The 12654-nt window shown below is 42.9% G+C and overlaps 1 protein-coding gene across 1 annotated transcript in view; it reads right to left on the bottom strand.

Annotated features, from left to right (window-relative positions):
• Window positions 1-1026, bottom strand: part of kat6a (K(lysine) acetyltransferase 6A) — a 34771-nt gene extending 33745 nt beyond the window's left edge. The window contains exon 1 of the mRNA XM_084945257.1: window positions 706-1026. The gene's annotated coding sequence lies outside the window, so the exon portion shown is untranslated. The remainder of the gene's footprint in view (window positions 1-705) is intronic.
• Window positions 1027-12654: the final 11628 nt, after the last annotated feature.

Below are 12654 nucleotides of genomic sequence, written 5' to 3'. Positions count from 1 at the left end.
ACAAGCTAGCGTTACGATCTCTGTTACTAACGTTACTCGCCAACCTGAAACGTAAACAGCGTGAAACGGGGGGGTAGCCAGCGCTCCAGCACAGAAGAGCGAGAGAAAAACCAAACATTTCCGCATGGACCTGGGATTTCTGACAATACAAAGCATCACACCACAGCAAACACTGCGAATATTCTCCCCCTGAATGTCACTCAGATACTAACGTGAGATCGCGGCCTTGTATGAGGCACAATGCAACTTGCAGACGGCCATCTCGGCTAGCGGGCAAGTGCAATATTTAAGATGGTCTTAGCGGGTGGTTCTGCAGCAGTGCTGGTTCCGCGGCCTAGCTCTCAATCTTCGGCATGGGCGAGCAGGCTCTGCCCGCGTAGACACATCCCTACCAGTGGTCCGCACCTCGCTGACTTCCTCCCTCCGCTAACCGCCCTCCCACGTAACGCTACAGCCTGCGGTGCCGTGAAGACAAGGCCGCTAAAACGGAGTAAAGCTAGGCCTCTGTTCGCCCCCCTCCCTCCCCTCCATACCCCCCACCCACATCCGCGATCACCATCCCCTCCGTACCCCTCTCCCCTTCTACCTCTCGCGGTTCCCCAGAAAGCCAGAGATGGTCCGGTTCTGGTTTCGGAGGGAAGCTCGGGCAAAGCGGACCGCGGAGAAAATCTCGTATCCTCCCATCCGGCTTCCGCTGCTACTCACCGGAATTTGGTATCGAGCCGCCGAGGAGAAGGTGCCAAAACCGTGCGAAACGAAGACAACAACAAGCCCAAAAAATGCAGCCAGAGACCAGGGGCTCTAGAGCCGACGCCATCTTTGAGTGAAACAGGAGCACGGCTGGTGGGGGAGGGGGGAAGACTGAACAGTCAGGCAGGGCCCAGGGACCGTCTGCATGGTGCGAGGCGAAGATCCAGGGGACGGAGCAAAAAGAAAAAAAGAAAAATTCACTGCAAGGCGCGGGGGCGGCGGCGGCGTGCTGTTGCTATGAGAGGGGTGTGGATATTGCTTGAGCACATGAAATGGAAGAAAGGGACAGATGGTGGTGGTTGTGTTGGAGGAGGGAAAAAAATAAAAAGAGAGGATAGGTGTTCACGCATTCTCTGCTGTACTACAGCTACACAGGAGGAGATTCAAGGGAGCGTCTGTATTTTGCCTGGCAGTTGTAAAAAATAAAAAAAATCAAAGCCAATGAGCGTGTCTTAATGTTAGAGGGTATTTAAAGATCAAAGTGAGACACTCCTCCACATTGCAGTCTATTGTGGAAGCTGTGTGTGTTTTAAACTGAAGATGGAAATTGAGCCAGATTTTTTTTCTCCCCCCAGAGGTGATCAGATGTTGCCGTGTGGAGCTATCTGGAGTATTACAGTACATGATAAAGCATGTTATTATCTGCCTGTGCAGTGTAGTCTTAGTGATGCATCGCTCATCAGACTGTGAAACACAGAATTATCTCTCCAGCAAAGGAAGCGGTTAATGTAAAGTCTCTGCGGCCATCCCACTTTGTTACGTTTGATTAAATGACACACCGAGTCTAACACATTTATTTTATATCCACGTTTGGCCAAAGCAGGGCTTGTGCAGCTCTCAGAGTCACATCAATTATGGCATCTGGTGACAGGTGAAAGCAACTTTGTCTAAAGGTATCGCTCTCGGTGTGCTCGAATCCGCACTGTGCTTGATTTTAAACTGAAATTGCAATGAATGTGTGCGAGTCATGGGTGTTTAAACTTATAGTATGTTGCAGAAAATGACAGGAGAGAGAGACTACTAATCATGTAATAATTTCTAAATGCGCCACAGGGAAGTTTAAACAATCTAAGCAGAACCCTTTCCTTATTCATAAGAAAATCAGTCAGTAGATGAAATCAGATTTTTGCTGCTTCAATTTCATGACCATCATGACACGGGAGGGTACTTGTGTTTGAAATCTGGCAGCAGTCTAATGCCGAGAGCTCCCTGGGTGGAAATTAAATTATCTGCAGCTTTGTGTAAAATGATGTGTACAGCAGTCCTCGGAGACAGTGTCTTATAGGGGAGCAATTAGACCTGATGTTTTCCCATGTTAGAGGTGTCCTGCGAGAGAGCGAACCCCCAGCAGTGCAGCGGTGATCAAATAAAACCCAGTAAGGTCACATTTTACTGGCTGTTTTCCCCGCACTCCTTCGGGGACAAATAAATCACCAACTAATTGTAATTAACAGTAGCGTTATTGCAAAGATAAATAGTGTGATGCGTTAACACATGAGCTGCTATTAGCACGTGCCTCCTGAGGACTCACATTATATTACTGTGTACAGTAGGCCAGCTAACAGATGGACAATACTCAGGAGGAGCCTGCACTGCATCTATCGTTCCCGGCCATGAATAAATAATGTTGCGTACCATGATCCACAGCAGAGGCCATGTTCACCAACACACAGCAACAGGAGAAAACTAATCAGGGTGGGGCACGGAGTGGAGGAGTAGGGAGCCACCCTATTGTAATTTTGGTAAGATCATAATTGATTCAGTTACATAAACTGAGCTGAAGTTTTACCTATTTTATAACTGTCATCTGGGGGAAGTGGAGGAGTGCAGGCCGGGATATTTAAAGGATCTAAAACTGTATTTACACAAATTTTTGTTGGCGTATACTCATCTTTATTAGATTAGTAGTGGATTCACCAGCTAACAGACAAGAAGTAGGGCAGAAAATGATTGCAAATTGACTTAGATAATTAATTAAACGCAGTGTTTAAAGTGGACCTATTATGCCTACAGTGTATTATTGTAAGGTCTTTACCTGACAATATAAAGCGCCTTGAGGCAACTGTTGTTGTGATTCGGTGCTATATAAACAAAACTGAATTGAGTTGATGGTGGCCCCGAGAGCTCAAATGCACGGCAACTTCAGAAAACTCCAGCAAAAACTGAAAAATGCTGCAAAAGCACACAAAACAGTACGGAAGCTGAATAAAAATTAAAAAAAAAAAAGAAATAGAAACAATAAAACACAACTTAAGTAGGAGAAAAATACTCAAGAGACATACAGACAGAGCAGAAATGTTTTTGGGGAGACATTAAGGTGACGGAACAGCTGATGAAGTGACCTAAAACCAAAACATGTAAAAAATTGCACTAAGACACGCTTAAAATCAGCTGAGGATTCTTCAGTGTTGTGAGGGAGAAAAAGATGCAAGTAAATATTTTTTTTAAAATACACATTTCACATAATACTGCAGACACTTTATTAACGTGTTGCTAACTGCTATTAGCTGTTCACTGTTAGCTCGTCACTTCTGCTCTCGTGGTTGCTGATGTTTTTTCCTCTTTCTGTTTTGTTTTATTCAACATTTGTTGTGTTTTGTCGTTTTTTATCTAGCATTTAGCATAGCATTTATTTTTTTGCTGGTGTTTTTTTTTTTTTAAATTGGAGTAGGTTTGACTTCTCACGGCCACCGTACTGTGTGCCAAAAGCTCAGAGTTCAGACAGTTTTTTCTACTCTTAAATCTTTGTGACGTTGATAAGCGTGGATGTCCTTATATGGTCACGTTCTCCGTGATCACTGAAGCCTCTACATCCTATCCATCCTATCCTTGTTCACAAAGAGTAGCCATTCAGAAGAAAGTTGGAATGAGGAATATTTTGAACTGCAGATCATGCAAAGGTACTGTGATAAAGTACGAGATAAAAATATAGAACGTAACATGTCCCATTTAATCTAGGAGCCAACAACTTCCACAAGTGAGCATCTGGGATTGTCTGGGACAAAATCACTGCTTCCCATCTAGAAAGGGTTTTTCACACAAGCCCCATAAAAGCAGCATTTCAGGATCGTGGTTATCTATTCATGTATTGTGGAGTTTTATCTGGTGTTTGTGGATGCAGCAACCGTCATCTCTATAGTGGACATTTGGCACTGTGTAGCAGCTTTTGCTCCGACCAGCAAATGGATGTTGTAGTATGACACCCTTGGCTCGTTTTCCATCTTTGGTGCAGAAAAGGAGGCCAGTAATCCTTAGCTTCCTTTCATCCCCCTAATCCCTCCCTTAAAAAAAATTCTATTCTCCGAGCATCCACCTGCTAGCGAGGCCTGAGCCCCCAGCAAGCCGAACCAGTGTCCACCTGCCCCCTGCAACCCTCCCCTTCCCTGTCCTCTCTCTCTCTCACACACATACACACACACAGAAACGTGCACATCTCCTCCACCTGATGCACAGCAGCACCTTCTGCTCTGAATGCCTGCTGTCGGGCCTGCTGGCTCTTTGCTCTGCTTCACTTCTTCCTGCCTCTGGTTTAAAAGCTGGACATTTGCCAAGCCAAATAAACCGACGGCATCCCCGTGGTTATAAAAAAAAGAAACTCGTGGTACAGCTACAGCGCTTGTTTTATTGCTGCTGCCGCTGTTTTTGTTATCAGATTTTGAACTGTCCACGCAGCCTGTCAGTATTTTTTTTCTTTATTTGAAATACTCTTGCAGTTACATGTCAGAACCATTATGGAGAAATCCAATTAAAATAGTTTCTCTGATTAAAAGCCTGTTTAGTTTGGGTAAATAAGGATGTTTACATATCGAGTCCAGCTTGAATTACATTTTTTTCCAACTAATCAAGGCCTCTTGATGTGTAAGTATTAAAAAGTCATGGAAAAGTCAGGTGTGTTTAAGGCAAATGAATGAAACCAACAAACCTGGACATTATCAAACGATGCCTTGAGTTAGTTGCTCACTCTTCTCTCGTCCCTGTGCTCGTGCCTTTTACTGTATATAATAAAAAATTTGAATGTGGATTGTGGCGTTAAGCAGCAGTCAGTCTGTGCCACCATCCGAGCAGGCTGCATTTATGAGTTCCTGTTTTTCGGGTGATGACTGGAGCGCTGTGCTCAGATAGCCGGCCAGTGTCCAGGACCACTTTTTTTTTTGTCTGTGTGAAACTAGCAAAAGCTTCCTGCTGTGGCTGGCTGGTTGCCAAGTCCCCAGACCCCAATGCAACCATTTCACCCCCCCCACCCAAAGTCCAATTCCAAACCCCTCCCATCCTGAAAAGAAGTGAAACATACAACGGAAATTTCCAGGGCCTGTACGCCCAAGAGCGTGCCCCCACCCGTCCAACTAACCCCCACCAACATCGCCACCCAGCCCAAAACCCCTCCTCTTTCCTCCCGCCCTTCCCCTTTTCCCCTGCTTTCTCCCTTGAATCCAAAGGTTCGGAGAGCAGCTGGAAGGTGAAGTACAGCTTGTGAGCGCTGAGCTCAAAGTTAAGCCAGACACCCACCCCCCAACTCCCCTAACTCCAACTCTTGCTGTCTGAAATCTCCCACAAACCCCATCTCCTTCACTCAAACTCAGAAGTGCCCGAGAGTGCCGAAAAGTACACTTGTATGTCAGATATAAGCAGCAGAGAGACAGGGAGGAAAATGTAGAGGTCTACGCTGTTTGACAAATCAATTGTTCTGCTGTGGTTAACTGTCGTTTTAAGTGCATGTAGATGTGAGGAACGGGCTTCTGACAAGGCCATTAACATGCACAAATAGCTCTCACTTTACCACTATTAAATAGAGCAGAGGAGGATCCAGTCACGGTAGCAGTTTCTTACTTTTAGAGGCAGGAGTCAAAAGCCAAAGTCAAAACTTTTCTTGAAGCTGTTTTTCAGACAGGGGAGACAGTGCTGACTTCATCAAGGTGTGTCATAAACAATCTCAAGCGAGACAACTGACAAGCAAGTGACAAAATGTGATTATTAAAACCAGCACAGTCTCAAAAACAGAGTCAAACTTTCAAATATCTCACACTCAGTGGAATAAAAATGTAGTCTGGGTTAGTTTGTGGTTCATCAGAAGACAAGATAAACTTTTTTTTATGTGCTAAAAATTGCTTTGCAGGATATTCCAAATGCAAAAAGGAAGTCTATTTAAATATTGTAGATAAATCTTGAGAGGCTGTCACGTGAAATTCCTTTTTCTGTCATCTAGCAAATATATCAGATAAAGTTATAACGGCAGGATTGTTTGTGTTTGGTCTTGTATGCTGGAAAGCATCTTATGCAGGCTAAAAATGTGTGTGGGTTGAAGTAGAACCAGGCTCACATAAAACTGAAACTGAAGTACTTATTAGGGGAAAAACAGAAGCATAGACTGTATATAAAAGATGAATGTATGGTTTGCTGTGACAGACCACCAACACCTCTCACGCAGGAGCAACTTTTCAATCAACAAGGAGCCCGGCCACAAGAATGGCAAACCTTTAGTGTTCGTTTTATTCCAAGTTGGGATTGCAGATACCAAAATAACCACAGCTTAATAGTAAGACCTGAACCAAGCAACTGAGACCAATAGTTCAACTCAAGTGTTTATTGCATGTACAGTACATTCTGGCTGCTTTTACAACAAGAGGAGTCACCCTCCCTGCTGGCCATTAGTAAGACTGCAGGTTTAAAACACTTAGACCCCAAAGCCCTGTCCATCTTTTACATACAGCTTTTAAAAAATAAAAATAAATGGACTAAGAGCAGACTTACTTATTATCGGAGATCATCTAGGCCTAAAGACTCTGGTTTGTTAATGGGCCATTTCAACATTTCGGGAAACACACTGTCCACTTGGGAACACTGATGTGTGTGTTGTTTATACAATGCTACTATCAGCAGACGACTGCAAACAGAGGCAAACAGCTACCACTGCCTTAGCCAATCAAAAAGCAGCTTACTATTTAAAAGACTATGTGTTGCTTTTGCAAAAAACAAAACAGAATCTAAAAGTAAAAGAAAGCCTCTGAGAATCCTGGAAATATTCAAGCATGTAACCATCTACGACATGCTGTGGCTTCATCCTGAACACATGAGATAAATGTAATGTTTTGGAAACATAACAATATTTCTGCAAGTGTCAAAACTTCTCTTTTAAATGGCTTTGCTCATTTTCCATTTCAGGGTTTTCAAGCTTACTCCATTTTGTATTTTTTGACTTCTATTCAACCCCAGTGTTGTTGGGTTTTTTTTTTGTTTTCCATCCTGATTACATCTCTGGTAACATGAGCCACTGTGTTGCTTTATTATACCCTAATGCTCTGGCAGTACGGCAGCCTAATTCTCAGACTTTGGCAAACAGAAAAATCCAAACACGGCACACAGGTCTCGACAGCAAAGCAAATAGAAATCTGTGTAAATGCAATCAAAAGGCAATAAAAGTGGAAACGGTGAAGATCGGAACAAAGATAATTAAAAGACGGGTGATAGCGCCGGTCCAGCCTTTTAGTGTCTGTTTGTTCGAGAGGTTTTTATGACAGCATCAAAGCCATTTCTTCCTAGGAGAGAAGTTTATTTGTAACTAAATAACTGCACCACAGAGGGTTTCTCCGCTTGCACACAACAAAAAGAAATGATATCACATGATGCCATGTTTGGCCGTTTGGTATCCAGACCTCCCACATTATAGGCTCCTTCCCAAGTCGGAGCCACAGTGTTTGCAGAGCAAGATGCACCACAGACAACAATACAGCCTCCAGGACTCTCACAGGCACATGCATTCCTGTGGGCCTGGTGGTGGTGGTGGTGGGGGGGGGTCTAACCTCAGGAGCTCAGCAGGCTTTGTCTACTTCTCCCCCACCTCCACGCCGCCCCCACTTTTTCCTTCTTTTTTGATCGTTTACTTGCACAACAAGCTTTTTCTCACACCGGAACATGAAGAGCCTTTTCAATCAATTTCATTAAGAGCCAGGGCTGAGATTTATGTCAAAAGGCATACGTTGGTTAATGGGCGAGTGAACGCTAACGATGTGTGATTTCTTGATTTAATCAATGCAGTATATATTGCCACTCTCAGATTACTGCAGGGTAATGGAAGCAAGAAAAAAAGAAGAAGAAGAAGAAGAAGACTACATTCCCATGAATGATGAGCCCTCCACAGTAGTACTAAATTGCATTACAGAGGCAGTAGTGATCTGTGTTGTCATTATGTAAACTGCAGTGAATCAGTTAGTCATTCAATACAGTCCCTAATTGAATAATTAGATTCCTCTCTGTGTAAAGCTATGCATGTTTGTCTCCCCCCTGTGCTAGCAACAAGCAACAGATGGAGCGTGTTATGTAATCATATCGATGTAAATGAAAGTCACAGATTATCCTGAGAGACGTATAATAACGTGGCGTGCTTATACTCATCGTGCTGGAGCTGATAAATACTCTGAGTCCTTCTGGATGGCGGTATCTAACGCAGGTGACAGTGACAGAGGGCCTGCTGTGTTTTTCATATGGAGAGATACAGCAGTGGAGAGTGATGATAATATCGTGTCTTATCCATCCAGGTTTTTCCACATACACGTTTCCTGCCCGCAGTATCGGCAGCGACAGAGCAGCGTGCAAACTCGTGTTGAACAGGTTTTCGGGATACTTAATGTGGGATGCGTTTCAAGTGGCTTTTCGGAGTTCGGAGGTTCTTGGCTTCGTTATAGATTGTTGCACGCAGACTGCAAAACTGGACTCTTCCAGTGTATATTCTTATTGATGGCCAGCAGGGGGCGACTCGTCTGATTTAAAAAAAGAAGTCAGATTGCATAGAAGCGTATTGGTGTGAATGGTAAGTAGCTAGACCCAACATTTAGTCCATGATTGCATCGGCAAATACTGAAACATCACAATGGGACTTTTCATAGCAGTGGCTTATGTCATGATGGCTACATGGAGTCTATGATACTGTTACGCTAGCATCAAGGCTCTGTCGATGACAAGGAGCATAACGACTGAATGACAACGATTAAACTTTATTAGTCTGGACCAGTCAATCCACTGTCACATTTCTTTTAATTTAGTTTTATTACAATTTATTGCAAATTAGATAGACTGCCTTCGATCCTTTCATGTTTCAACTTGTGCTGACAGTGGAATATTTCAATAACTTGAGGATAGATGGCCATGAAATTTGGGTTGGACATCTTAGAATTAATCAAACATTTTTTTAATGTCACTACTTTTTCATCATGTGGCATCACTAAATGAAGGTGTCCGTGCTAATTAATGGATATGGAACTTCTGAAGTTCTTGTAACTTTTGAAGGAAAACACTGTATTTCTGTGTGTCTTCATTGCAGGAACTAGGGACCAAACCTCCTACAACGTCATTTTGTGCATCTTTTTTTAAGCTTCTACTTCAGTGTAGATATGTGCGGTTATTGGTCAAGATGGAAGTGAATGTGGATTGCTGCAGCACCAGCAACCCACTAAAAATAATCCATGAAAACATGAAAAAGCCTTTATCACGACTCAAAAAAGGACAGTTATGGTTGTCGCTATTTGGCAGCATAGAAGGTGCTGATATACAGTTGTGGTCAAAATTGTCCATCCACTCATCATGGGCTTAAGTTTCATGGTCATTTTTTAAAATGATTTCTCTGAACTTTTCTTTTTCCAGGGTGGAATGATTGTACATTATACATATTTACTGACTTAAAAAAGGTTGGTTTCCTGCACAGACCTGGATTTTAACCATAGTTAATAGATTTTTAATGGGTTTGAAGTTGAGTAAGGTGATGAAAATTGGGTTTTATTGACATACAGTCATCTCCAGATTGTCTCTTTGAGGGCAGCTGCCTGCTGATAATACCATGTATGTGTTTAATGCATGTCTAAATAACCATTCATGCACTTCATGTAACACTATGACAGATCAGTGACTTGTGGCACTGGAGCTCCACTGAGTGGTGACACAAACCCGGTTGCCCGCTCCCACAGGACAACAGAAGAAGAAAGTAAGTTTTGACACAACCATCGCAGGTTTAAGTCACAAACAGTCTGCACAGAGGCCGCCCGAGTGCTCCAGTTCTGGTGAGCTTCCTTCTTTGAGGTCATCGGTCCAGGCTACTGTGGTAGACAGTGCAGTGTGTTCCCCGAGGCAGCGAGTCCTCACCTGACCCCCAGAATCACAACACAGTGTTCCCTTGTACTGCAGCGTGGCGCCTGGAAGTCATCACTGATACTGGCAACACACAGGGGGGCTCTGAGGTCATCAATAATGACTCCATTTACTTAACACTGACCTAAACACCTGCTCATTTATCACGGCTGACATGTGTCAGCCATGCCCATTTCTCACAGAGGAGCCAGCCACAGCAGATCTTGATCTGGGTCACCTCCTGCACTGAGAAGGGCTTTAGTGAGTAGACTAGTACACAGAGGGGGCTAAGTGCAAATAGCTATACACACCTATCCTTGTACTATGACTTACATTTTGTTGTAAAATGCTGGACACTGCCAAAGTGTGAGTGTGGATGTTAGAAAGCCAAAAAAAGAAATGGTCTTGAATGTGCTCTGTTAAGGAGTAACACACCTGAGCAGGCAATTTGTACACTAGTTATTTTAAGGTTTCCAAGCGTCTGCCACTGTGTGTTACAGCATGTGTAAAATTCTCCCTGGAAAACTGTTTTCCTGTTTTTTAAATGATTATATTTCAAAACACCTGTTGAAAAACAGTCTGCTAAACACATGTCTTTGGATAGTGCTTTATAACATTTTATAATTTAAGGTAAAATTTAATTTATTAGATATAATTTTCCTTACCTAATAACACTTCAAACATAACTACAGTATAAAAAAAAGAAAGAAATAACTAATGTTGTAAGTGTTGTCGTGAGTTGTGGAACCCATGGAACTTTCCAGAGATGTTGAGGTTCCGGTTCAAGTCAGGGGTCCATAGTGCTCTAGGGCAGGTTATCATTAAGGGTGTCTCTGCTGCATTCATCTTGACCCTGACTAGTCTCTCAGTCCCTGCATCCCACAGCATGATGCTGCCACCACCATGCTTCATTGTAGCAGGCCAGGAGATGAGCGATGCCTCGTTTCCCACAGATCCGATGCTTGGCATTCAGGCCAAGCATCTCGATTAAGCCCACTCTACCCCGTTAACTCAGAAGAGTCTAGAGACTTTAGGAAGAGTCCTGGTGGCTTCAAACCTCTTCTATTTGCAGATGATGGAGACCACTGTGCTCACTGGGACCCTCAATTATGCAGAAACTTTTCCGGTACCCTTCCTCAAATCCGTGCCTTGATACAATCCTGTCTCATAGGTCTACAGACAGTTCCTTGGACTTCACAGCTTGGTTTGTGCTCTGACATGCACCGTTAACGATGGGCCCTTATGTAGACAGTTGTGTGCTTATTGGGCTCACATCCAGTCAACTGAATTTACCACAGGTGGACTTCACTTAAGTAGCAGAAACATCTGATAGATGATCAATGGAAATTTTGTAGTTTTTGTTTAATAAACTTACAAGAACTTTTCACCTTGTCATCATGAGGTATTGTGTGTAGAATTTTTAGGTGAAAAATGAATTTAATCATCTTCCCTACAAGATGATGAAATCTTTCTGATTACAACACAAAGATCATCAAACATCAATCAAATGGAGCCTGTTAGATTTTTTAAAAGCGCGTTTGAAGAATTAACATTCGAGTGAGCGCCTCTGTTCTTCATCTGAACACCCGGGGTTTTTCTCGTTTGTATCACTTGAGAATAAATCGAGTCCAGACACAGTGAGGATTTGCGCAGGTATGCGACTGCAGAGCTCTGTTTCGTCAACACACATAATGCTGGAAGCATCGTTTACTTCCTCTCCTTTAATTTCTCCTGGCACAACGGCAACCTCTCTAATGCCGCTTTGGTACTCTTCCCTTGCTCGCCGTTTCATTGCGTGTAGTTTTGAATCTTTAACTAGTTACACAGCTTTGTTTACACGTGCATTACCACTCAAATCTGTTCCAATAGAGCTTTCTCATGGTCCGAGTTGTTCAGGTGCCTGTAGACAAACTTAGTGGGCTGTCATGCATGTGAGTGACCTGACTGCTGGGGTGCTCTCACCGTCTCTCATCTATGTGAAAGACCTCCACAGGGCCGTGCATATTTCGGTTAGAACTCAGATCTTTCCTACATTCATGCCTAACATCCAGACGACTCCAGTGTGTGAGAAGCACTACAGGAGAATTTACTGCATTTTAGTGTGAATGAATAGAAACACATCATGTTTGGAAACGATGACACCCACGTTTGCTGTCTAATTGGGTATTCCCCTGATTCATCACACCCCTAACACACAGGAGGCTTCTGGAAGAAAATAAAGACATCAGACTCAACTACAAACAGTTAGAACGACACATAACATCGCTGATGTTGTCTGTAGATTTGAGCGTTTTGTTTTTTTTTCCAAGCATTCACATGTGCAAAGATTCTTTTTAATTAACTTAACCGGTACTAAAATGCACACCTGCACCCCATTTATATTGGCTATTGCGCTTTGGTTACCTCTCTGCCCGAGGCTGTGGCCAGTTTGGCTGGGCAGAGAGAAGTAGACTGCAGGAAGTTGCGAGCTTCTCCAATTTGAGAAAGATTAAGGATTAGCAACTCTTGCACCTTAGCTGTGTTTCTGACCAGATTAGAGTAGAAAAGCACTATATGCATGTGTATATATGTGCTTAACTGATTTATTAGACCACTTGTCATAAAAACAAGAAAACAAAACTTTTAGAAATCTGTCAAAAACATTAAAACTAAAAATGACTTAAATCACATTTTTTTATACCAGAAAAAACACTATGGACTTCTCTTAGAAGTCCGAAATGAATCAAGCATAACATTCAACAACTAATGTTTCTGTTCAGGAATGAAAATAAAGAAATGCAATTTGGCATC

The sequence above is a fragment of the Perissodus microlepis genome, chromosome 12 (assembly GCF_051167445.1).
Source record: "Perissodus microlepis isolate ML-2025 ecotype Zambia chromosome 12, ASM5116744v1, whole genome shotgun sequence".
NCBI lineage: Eukaryota > Metazoa > Chordata > Actinopteri > Cichliformes > Cichlidae > Perissodus > Perissodus microlepis.
The sequence above is the reverse complement of the archived record's forward strand: the minus strand, read 5'-3'. Positions and strand labels throughout refer to the sequence as shown.